Source organism: Aegilops tauschii, chromosome 3 (genome assembly GCF_002575655.3).
Source record: "Aegilops tauschii subsp. strangulata cultivar AL8/78 chromosome 3, Aet v6.0, whole genome shotgun sequence".
NCBI classification, from domain to species: domain Eukaryota; kingdom Viridiplantae; phylum Streptophyta; class Magnoliopsida; order Poales; family Poaceae; genus Aegilops; species Aegilops tauschii.
Window position 1 is genome coordinate 283559026 of NC_053037.3, and position 11092 is coordinate 283570117.

The window sequence follows — 11092 nt, forward strand, 5'->3', positions numbered from 1 at the left end:
ACCATAATGGGCCGGCCCAGTTAAGGCCCACGAGATTTTGCGGACCATAATGGGCTGGCCCAGTTAAAGGCCCACAAGATTTTGCGGGCCATAATGGGCCGGCCCAGGTAAAGGCCCCCAAGATTTTTGCGGGCCATAATGGGCCGGCCCAGGTGAAGGCCCACAAGATTTTTGTGGACCATAATGGGCCGGCCCAGCTAAAGGCCCACGAGATTTCGCCAACATTAATGGGCCGGCCCAGCTGTAGGCCCACAAGATTTTGAGGACCCTAGTAGGCCGGCCCATTAACTGGCTGCCATGTTTTGGGCCAAATGTCGGCCCATATTTGATCCGGTCCATTAATGGCCTGCCACGTTCCGGGCCTAACAATGGCCCATATGAGATCTGGCCCGTTAAAAGCCTACCACGTTCTAGGCCAAATTACGGCCCAGATCAGGTCCGACCCTTTAAGAGGCTTTGGGCTAAATTATGGCCCATATCAGATTCGGCCCGTCAACTGGACGCTATGCTTTTGGGCCCACTTGCTAAAGGCCCATTTAGTAATTCGGCCTAATATTAGTTTCGGCCTGTTAAGGGCCCGTTTAACATTTTGGCCCTATATTAATTTCGGCCTGTTAAAAGCCCGTCATATAGTTGGGCCTAACTATGGCCCGGTTTGCATTCGGCCTGCTCACAGCCGATAATCTGATTGGGCCAAACAAGGACCGAGACAATTTTGGCCTGTTAAAAGCCCGTGATTTGACTAGCACAATCATGGGCCGAGGTCCATTTCGGGCTGCTGCCGGCCCGTGAGCTGTTCGGCACGTTTCAGGCCCAACCTACTTCTCAGCCTCCTAAAAGCCCATTGAGTTTTCTTGCGAAAAGAAGGCCGGCGGTTTACTTGGCCTATTAAAGGCCCGAATCTACTAGTGGGCCAGTTTACATTTAGGCCTTTTAACGGACCAAGATGACTGGGCCCATGATGCGGATCATACATCGTGATTGCATGACGGCCCAATTATGTACCGTAATTTTACGGTTTGGCCGGTTTACTGCAAAGACAGGATATATATATACAGTAAAATAACTGTAGCATCGTGAATAAGAAAAAACCTAGACTATACAATAAAGAAATTACGGCATATTACATCCACTGGGCATCAAAGTTCGCCACTATGATAATAAAGCACAAGTAGACATCAGATTACATACACTGGGCATCAAAGATCGCCACCAGCGCAACTAAACACGCTGACAAAATAATATACAAAACCGACAGCACTTTAATAGAGTTCAAGAAAGGTTAGCCCTGCTGGGGAGCTTCAGCGCAAGCAGCTGAGCAAGCTGATGAGACTGCGCTTGTTTAACACTTATATCATCCTCACTCTGAAAGATAAACAAGCAGACAGATGACAGGTTTTGCACATGAAAGAATTAGTGCTGACAATTCATCACATTTCTTACTGACGAATAAAGCGACACAGTTTAAAATTGCATTAACACAACATGGCATTGTTCACGTCAAAACATGGCAGGAAATGACATTGTGAAGGTGTTGGCAGCTGCACGACACCACTCGATTACAGATCAAGAACTCATAAGTATCAATGTTTAGTGTGTTGTCAATTTATCCCATTTCAGATTGGCAAATAAAGAGACGGTTTAAATAATAGTAGAATGATATGACATTGTTCATAGTTAAGTCATTACAGAATATGACATTGTGCTGTAGTGGGTAGGTTCACCACACCACTGGATTACGGATCAAGAACAGAAGCATACATGCAGTGCAAAAGAAGATCACTTGCTCTGTATAGTTTAATTTACATGGTATGAAGAAGGAACTTGGTTGTACAACTGAAAACTTAAATTGAGAAGGAAAAACTTTTGTTTATGAACTACATAATAAACTTAAACATGCAATTTGATGCAAACACCAAAAAATAAATAGTTGTTGCAGTCCTGCCTAACCAAATATACACAACAAAGTTTGAAGGCTTGAGAAGGACAAACTTACATTATTGGTGAAGACAGGCTCTATAAAGCCCTTGTGCATGCTGATGTAGCGACCCGACCTCAAACGGTCAAGCCTCTGTGTATCTGTGCCATCCCTGGATCAGTGTGCTGGCACGCACAATACATCGATGTATATATCAAAGTGCAATCACATGTATAAATAACGTAAAACTGGTATATACCTCTTAAGTCTCAGCGGAAACAATCAAACGGGTGTGGAGTCCCATCAACGCCAACGGCAAGTTGAGTGTAGATCGTAATCCTACAACGTAGCTCTTACTCATCGTAGAAATTCCTGCAACATAAGACGTTGCAGCCCTGTAGGTCAGTACATTGAATGTACTGGCAAGTCACATCATAAGAATAATGAACCTATTTGTACATGCAATTTGGCTGGTGGAAAGCTCTAAGTTTAGTTTTTGCATAAAGCTAGTTTTTTCCTAGAATGAAAGATATTATTCCATCACTACAGTATAGCATAGGATGAGTTGGCAAACCCAACTCAATCCAATCCCAAGTTTCATTTAAAACCCAACTGTTTAATTAAAGGTGAGGAGATCTCCCGGCATTTTCACTACTAGATGCTCAAGTTGTCCATAAACGGGGACACGGCTAATCGATTTGGTTTTAACACTCTGTAGAGGTTTGCGCACTTTTCCCCACAAGACTTGATCGCCTCCCTTGAAATTCTCGCACTGCCTGGTGTTTGAGAACAGGATGACCGAGACATAGTCTTTCGAAAGTATTTCCCGTTAACCCACGGATAGGCCAGTACATTTACTCATTCTACATCTGCTAGCCCATCCCGAAGGGGTCACACTAACTACTCAACTAAGCCAGTGCCCATATTGGCTTGTGTCTGCACACGTAAGCTTCTAGACATGAGAATACGATTGATCTCTTTGAGCCTGGGCGGCCGACCACTAGTGGTGCACCACCATGGATTAACCATGCATGCTCCCACTATACTTCACCACCATTCAAACCAAATACCGCCCAGGTAGTTCATTTACAAGTCTTGGTCCTGCTTACTACTTTGTCACTCATGTCTCACCATGTTCGCTTCCCAAACCACGTCTACATTTAGCGAGGCAAAAATAAACTTACACAGTGGTGACAAGGATGTATAGATCAGACCTACCTCAAATGAACTACTAGGTAATGGCATAGCCATCTGGCAACAATAAGTCCTATCATGCAATCCTACCACAAAAGGACAAAGTGCATAATATAAACATAGGTAATTGGAAGAATGGTCAAATGTGAACTTGCCTGGTAATAGTTGATGAAGATTATATCGCTCTCAGAATTTTACTTAATAGAACTAGTCGTCACTCTCCGATGAAAATCTATAAAGTCAAATATTGCATTCACATAAGCAATCATTTCAGAGAACCAAATAACATGCAACATGAAAAGACTCGAAAAAACCAAATGAAAATCCAACACACTCAACTATCACAAATTTTTCCAAGTGCAACACAACATAGGCATGGGGTTCAAAATTTGTGATCTGAAGCATAGTGCATGCAACACATGGAAGTAGAACTATCATGGGCAGATCCTAATTGTGTGAAAATATTGTGAGAATGGTCCAAGTGATAGGGTTAGGCTACGGTGACAAAGTGCAAAAAGATTGAACTCAAACTGAGCTACGGTTTAGGAGATATGGCCATTTGAAGTTTGAATTCAAATCTGAATAATTTCAAATTTGAATCTGACAAAAGTTTACAAAAATGATACCACCAGGTAGATCTAAACAATACGAAGAATTTGCCGCTGTTTTCAGTGAGTTTGGATCTACGGTTAAAAAGTTGTGGCTAATCTAAGCTCGGGGACCAATCTGCAATTTCTAGGGACCAAACATAAAGAAAAAAACAAAATTTACTGCGAACAGGTCCTGGCCACATGGCGGATTGCGGGTGGCCAAGCAGCGTTCGCTGCGGAAGCTATTCGGCGAATGGCTGCAAACTAACTGAAACAGCTACCGCGGCTTAAAATAAACTAAACCGAGGTCGGTTTAACTAAACCAAACGGTTTACTAAACCGCGGTTAACCGGTACCGATTCAATCTAAAAATGGAACTAAACGAACGGAGAAGAGGGTCGTCTTACAGCGGCGACATCGACGAGCAGGAGACAGCGGCACCGGCGTCGGGCGGTGACGAGGCGGCGGCTGCGGTGGTCTCCGGCGGTGGGGAAGAAGGCAAAGGGGACCGTCATGGCGCGGGTGACCGGATGGTGGTGACGGCGGGCGTCGACATGCACCGGACGGGGCGGAGGGAGGCGGCGGAGCTCCGGTGCTCCGGCGAGCTCGGGCTTAGTCGAGGCGGCGTCTCCGGCGGTCCCTAGGGGCAAAAGAGATGTCAACCGGATGCACACGGACTCGGGCAGTATCTTGGTGAAGAAGAACGTGGTCGAGGCGGCCTTACGGATGGCAGAACGAAGCGGCAAGGTAGCTCCGGCCGGCGAGATCCAAACGAATGGGGCGAGCGATGTGAGCGGTGTGAGGAGGAGCGATGTGGTATGGAGAGAGGGGGCTCCGGGGCTTATATAGGCGTGGAGAGGGGTGCTCGGGGCTGCGGGATAAGCCTTATCCCCGAAGGCAAGGTGCAGCGGTTGCGGCGTGTGCGCACGGTGCTGCGTGCTTATCCGAGCGGGAGGTTAGGGACGATGGGCGGCCCCCATGCGTCAGTGGCAGCAGCAGGTAGCGAGCAAAGGGAGGAGCGGGCGGCGCTGGGACGCTGGCCTCCTGGCACTTGCGTGGCTGGCCATTGGGTGCCCTAGCGCTGCGGCTGGGCCTTGGCCTCGTTGGCCTGTGGCTGGGCCGGTGGGCTCGCGCGCGCGTGCGTTTTCTTAAACAGAATGAAAACTCCAACAAAAGTAAATTAAATAAAAATTATACATAGGCATATTATATACCAAAGTGTTGAGAAAATTACCAAGAATAAGATGAACTATTTTTCAAGTTCAAATAAATTCCGTAAAAATTCATAAAATTCAAATAGTGCTACTATTGCATTTAAAATCAATAAAAATCATTTTTAAAATAGCAAAATGATTTCAACTTTATTTTCTATTGAAGGGAATCATTTTACCCTTATTTCCATTTATTTATTTTTAGGAAAAAATAATTTGAATATAAACCCAAATAACTCCCAATTGGAATTGAATTTGGAATTTCAAACAACTTCAAATGGAAAAATGAGTTGCAAATAACTTCAAAGTGACTTTCAAGTTATTTCTTTGAAACTTCCAACTCTCTTTCTTCAAATTTGAAGAAGTCAGTTTATCTTCTCTCATGAACTCATTGAGTTGCTTCAAGTTTCTAATTTAAAATATTTCAAATGGAATTCAAATCATTTTCAAATCCGTTTTTATTTATTTAAATGGAAGAAGTCATATTATCTTCACTCTAGGGTTTTGTGATCAAATGAATTTGAATTCATGGAGATCAAAATGCAAGGTGATTTTTTTTGGGAAGTCCTTTTATTCCCTCTCATTCAACTTTCAAAAAGTTTCAATTTCCACTCAGTTTCACACAATCAATCACACAAAAATCAAACAAACAATCACAATTATTTATTTAATATAACATTCCAAATTTTAGAATTTTGCGATGTTACAGCTGATGGGGGGGCAATTCAAGAAGTTTACCACATAATCTTCTTCATAAACATTGCCTTTATTCTACATTTTGTTAAGAGTAAATATAGATGTGATAATATAAGAAAAAATGGAGAATATTTAAGATAAGATGAAGAGTGATGCTACATAACCAAGTAGCCATAAATGTAAGTACAGCGATACAGGCAAAAGGTACAACCAAGAGCAATGCACAGCTAAACTTCTTTAGTACCATCGGTGTTATCCAACCTTATGGTAAGAGTAAATATAGATCTGATGTGTAGAAAATGGAGGGCAAAGGAAAATAAGCTGCAGAGTGATGGTACATGAACAACTACCTGTCAATATAAGTACACTGATAAAGGACAGCAAGTACTTACAAGAACAATGCAGAGCTAAAAAATTTCATTGGCATTGGATATATTCTACACTAATGTAACCATTTATACAGATCAGATAATTTGGAGCGAACAATTGATAAGCAAGCTATCATGCATACTGCTGTCACATAATGAACCAGGTATGTATGCAAGTACAGTGATATAGGACAACATGTACTAACAAGAGCAAAGCAGCGGGCAGCATATTTGCGATATCCTGTCGTTCTTTTCAAACCGGAATTCTTCTTCGAGCAGATTTCCTGCAAAAAAGATCCGTAAGGCACATGAAGAAAAGTAGAAGTTCAAATTGTCATGTGATTTCATAGACAGTACCTCATCCTGGGAACGAGGCCAGTGCATAACAAGGTTTTTCCATTCAATGTCTTCTAAATTTAGCACATGAGACTTCACCGGAAATTCGTTTATAGACTTGCCATCAAAGTGTGATTTCCTCAGGTAACACCGATACAGCTGCAATGCTTCCTTGAAAAGCACAAGCAAGCTTTGCCCGTCATGACTATCCAGATTGACCCTCGCCCACTTACAACAATGTAATGTAAATCATTGATGTGTTCAATAAGCAGAAAATAGGAAAATAATAACCATGAATAATAGCACTTACACGTAAGTTGGACAGGAAGATGTGAAATGGTGTTTGTCTTCACTATAATCTTCCCATGATGGGAATATATGCACGTAGTCCCTAACAACATTGAAAGCATTGTCTTTTAAACTAGGAATGATAGGAATGGGGTTCCAATCTGCAGGAATTGGCCGTCTCTGCAGTTTGGATAGGTCTTCGGCCGGTGGACTTGCTGTACTTTTTGCTGGAGTGGGATTTTTCTGTGGTACGGCTGGTGCTATGGCAACTGAAATCGGTATACCTTTTGCTGGAGTGTAGGTCCTGTGTGGTGGGGCTAGTGGTGTGGCCAGTGAAGTATGGGTACAGTCTGCTGGAGTCGGTCCTACGTTTTGTGTCATTGGTTGTACAACCAATATAAGTGGGGTGCTGTCTGATTTCTCCGGCACCACCACACTTTTCAAGGACTTTACTGGTGCTCCTTCAGGTTCGGCAATCACCCTCTTCCTTTTTGATGTCTGATGCACAAGAACAACATTTGAGTGAAAAAACATGGTATGATGACAGATGGAATATGTATTGATAATGGATGGGCATGGCATCTCGACATATATGATAGTAAACAAAGTAGAAGAAATGCAAGACAACATATGCAAGATACGCGCAATCTATAAAACCTTGCCAAATTAGAACAGGCACCTTGATGGGGGCAGACCATCTGCCTTTGACTCCTCGAGGTTACAATAGTCATTAGGATCTTATTCTGAACAAGAAACAACAGGTGGGGAGCGTATGAGTTTCATTGCATCCAGAATGGCACTCAATGCCTTGGTGCTAATTTTGTAAGTCATTGAGGTGTTTAGCTTCAAGAGTGGACTGCTGCTAGTGCGACACAAAGCAGCTACACAGATCATAGTGTAGATATAATGGGAAAATCGTAAGCATCAGAGTAAAATCAGCAAAGTGGAACTTGCTGGAATATATGTGCTAGTATTGCCAGTATGGCTAGAAAGGCTTCGGATACCAGCTCTCTTCAACTGAAGGTGCGGTACTGTTCATATCAGTGTAACTCTCAAAGGCGACACAACTCCCTGCATTTCCTTGCTATTCTTATAGGATTCAAGTGGGCAGGCCACAACAAATCCTATTCCCATGTTTACAAAATCCTACGAATCAAAGAGGCCCGAAGAGTTCAAAGTGTCCATCACAACCGACCGTATAGACCTCTACACTGCAAATGTCCCTGCTCATCTTCACTACAAGGAACATACTGTACTACTATCATACTCCCTTCGTTCCAAAATATAAGTCTTGGTAGAGATTTCCACTATGGATCACATACAGATGTATCTAGATACATTTTAGAGTGTAGATTCACTCATTTTGCTCCATATGTAGTCCATGGTGGAATCTATACAAAGACTTGTATTTAGGAATGGAGAGAGTACTTATTAAAGAAGAACGGAAGAGGAACATGCTAAAGAAGAGCAAGCAGATTTTGGATAATAAAATGTTCGTTGCGCAGTGCCCACACATGATGAACAAGAGCGCATTAAGAAAGCAACTCCCTGCTGTCTCTCTATATGTGGTGCCCGTGCTTTTTCGAAAGTAAAGTAGGAACATTAGCTGACCAATTAAATGTTATTTGTTTTAGTAATATCAGCATCATATCAGATTCGTACTTGAGCAAAAAGTTTGGAATTATGAGTGGCACGTTGTTTAGCTTGATGGATTCAGGAGTAGTGCTAAGCAGGTACGATGATGGTACTGAATATAAAGGCATGTCTGCATGCAAGTCGCGTGACTTTTGTCATTTGGGTCAGTCGACCATTTCAGGTCGTTGGATGAAGATCCTACGTCTCCCAACCCTTCTTCTTCCTCGTCTCTGATTCTTCCCATACAGAACACCGCACGGGCCGCCGACCGGACCACCGGCCCCCACCGCCTGTGTTCCTCCGCCACCCCACCCCCCACCCCCGCCCCCACCCGCGTCGAGTTTTCTTCGTTCGGCGAGGCCCCACCACTGCCCCCTCCCCCACAACCACCATCCCCACCCGAGCCCCTTCTTTCGCACTGGCGAACTCCGGCGAGCTCTGAAAATCGACTGACCCAATTTTGAAATTTAGTCTACTGTGATTTAACTAGTGTGGAATATAAAAGGGGAAAACCATAAGCATTGGGAGTATAGTGTTGAGCGTGCCATGGCGGATCTGAAGGTGCAAACCGGACAAAGGCAACTTCGCAACCAATGTTTGCTTTCAACTAGCAAGTAAGTGATGGACAAGAAATCAGAGTAAAGCAGTGGTGATCTATTTTCTTGCTGCGATAAATAAGTTGAGCAGATACGAAAGAGTACCGCCTCTGGTGAGGCGCCGTGTATGCATCTGCTGAGAATTTGATGGTGCTGCGGTAGCGATGGCTGTCGGCGGAGTGGAAGCAGATCTAGGAGGGTAGACGGTGGCGGCGGGGCGCGGTGGACGAGACGGTCGTAGGAGCGGCGCCGACAAGGTGGACGACTGTGGGGATGAAGCGAGAGGACGGGATGCAAGGATCCCGGTACGAAGCCGTGGATGAGAGATGTCGATCTCTTGTAATGGACGGTGGCGTCGGGGTATCAGCTCCGGCATGGTGGAGGAGGACGGCGGTGGATGGGGTGGCGGACGGAGGAGGCTGGGGTGGAGAGGGTGTTTTGGCGCCCACGGAGTACGAATGGGGAAATGGAGGTGGAGAGGAAGGGGGAACCATGTCTTCAGGGCGCGCTTGTCTCAAATGCGAGGAAATTTACAAACTTAGCCCCCGTTTCAAATTTCCTACATCATAGCAATATTAGTCGGTTGGGGATAGGATGGTAATCTCGCATACACCAAATATTTTCCGATGAGAGTTTGTTTTTGGCGCCCACCGTGTATGAATCACGGAGGGAGTCGATTTCGGCCGAGGACACAGTGTGTTTTGGCGCCCCCCGTGTATGAATCTGTGTGAGAGGCATTTATGTCACGTTTGAGTGAAATTACAAACCTACCCCTATCGAAACCTATAGAAATCGAGCAGATAGGCTTTGCGTGGCAGGGATAGGCAGTAGTAATTTCCATCTCGCAGATTTTGGTTTCGGGCGGTTACTGCGGCTTTCCCCGCTTCGTTCAAATTTTGCAGAGTGCACGTTTACTGTGCCAACTCAATTCGAATCCCGTTTGTATTCTATTTTTTTCGGGCGGGATCCATTTTCATTGGAATAAAATTCTATATACATCATTTTTATATATACTTTCAAAAGCACAACAAAGAATTCTACTCCGTTATATGTATAATATGATTTAAAAATACAATGATCTCAAAATCATAAGGTTGAATTCAAAAACTTAAACCAAATTATGTTCTACTAAAATGTATGGATCAGTAATATCTACATATTAAATAACATAGATGCGCGTGAATTCATATGAGTATGCATGTTTGATAGATCAATTTTGGTTCGAGTATGGATTACATGTATCATCATCTCGAATTCAAATATTTGAATCCCTTTTATGTTCACTCCTTTCACGCCCATCTCTCTCGCATGCATGCTCCTTCATATAGCTATCACTCTCTTTTCTCCAGCTCACCCGCACGCTCACTTCATGTTTCTCCTATCCTCGCAAACATGGTCTCTCGACGTCTCCCTTGAGAAGTGTCACACTCTCCCTATCATTATACATTACACGGTTTTCATTATCTCTCACGTCTCTACCGTTCTCTCGTATCACTAGGTACCTAAGCTTTCTTTTTCACCGCCACACACACAGTCTCCACTCGTCTTTCACTTTGTCTTTATCTCTATGGGATTCTCTCACACACCCTATATGTCTCTAGATATGAATGATACCACTAAAATTACTCTCTCTCTCTCTCTCTCTCTCCTGTAGACACAACATTTGTTGCGGTCTCCTTTTCGTCTCCATCCCAGACTGTCATAATTCATTTGTTTACCGATCAGACAAACTCCCCCCTTCTCTCTCTCTCACACACACACAACTCTTGCTTCCACTCCCCTTCCCGACTACCGTCTCTCTCTCTCACACACAAAACTCTCGCTTTCGCACCCCGACTCGTATTTCTCTCACAAACATTTATCGACTAGCCTCTAGACAGGTTTATACACCCGCACACTCGTGCTTCCACTATCGCATACATGTCTCTCTCCCGTTCCATGTATCTATGTAGGATTTTCTTCCCTTCTTGAGACACGCCCTCTCGATCGTGCACACACACACTATCACCTCATTTTAAGCTGATACCTCTCGCACACACACTCTTTGTGTCTTTGTCACACATGCACTCCGTCCTCCTCCTCTCTCCCTCTCTCTCTCACACACATGGGCTTTTTGCAACAACTAGCAAGATGCCCATGCGTTGCACGGAACATCAAGATGCATTTGTATGAGTAGTTTATCTTGTGGGAGAAAAGGATGAACAAGGGAAGGCCTTATTTGCAAGTGTGGAGAGGGGTGTGGGTATCTTTTTGCAAAATT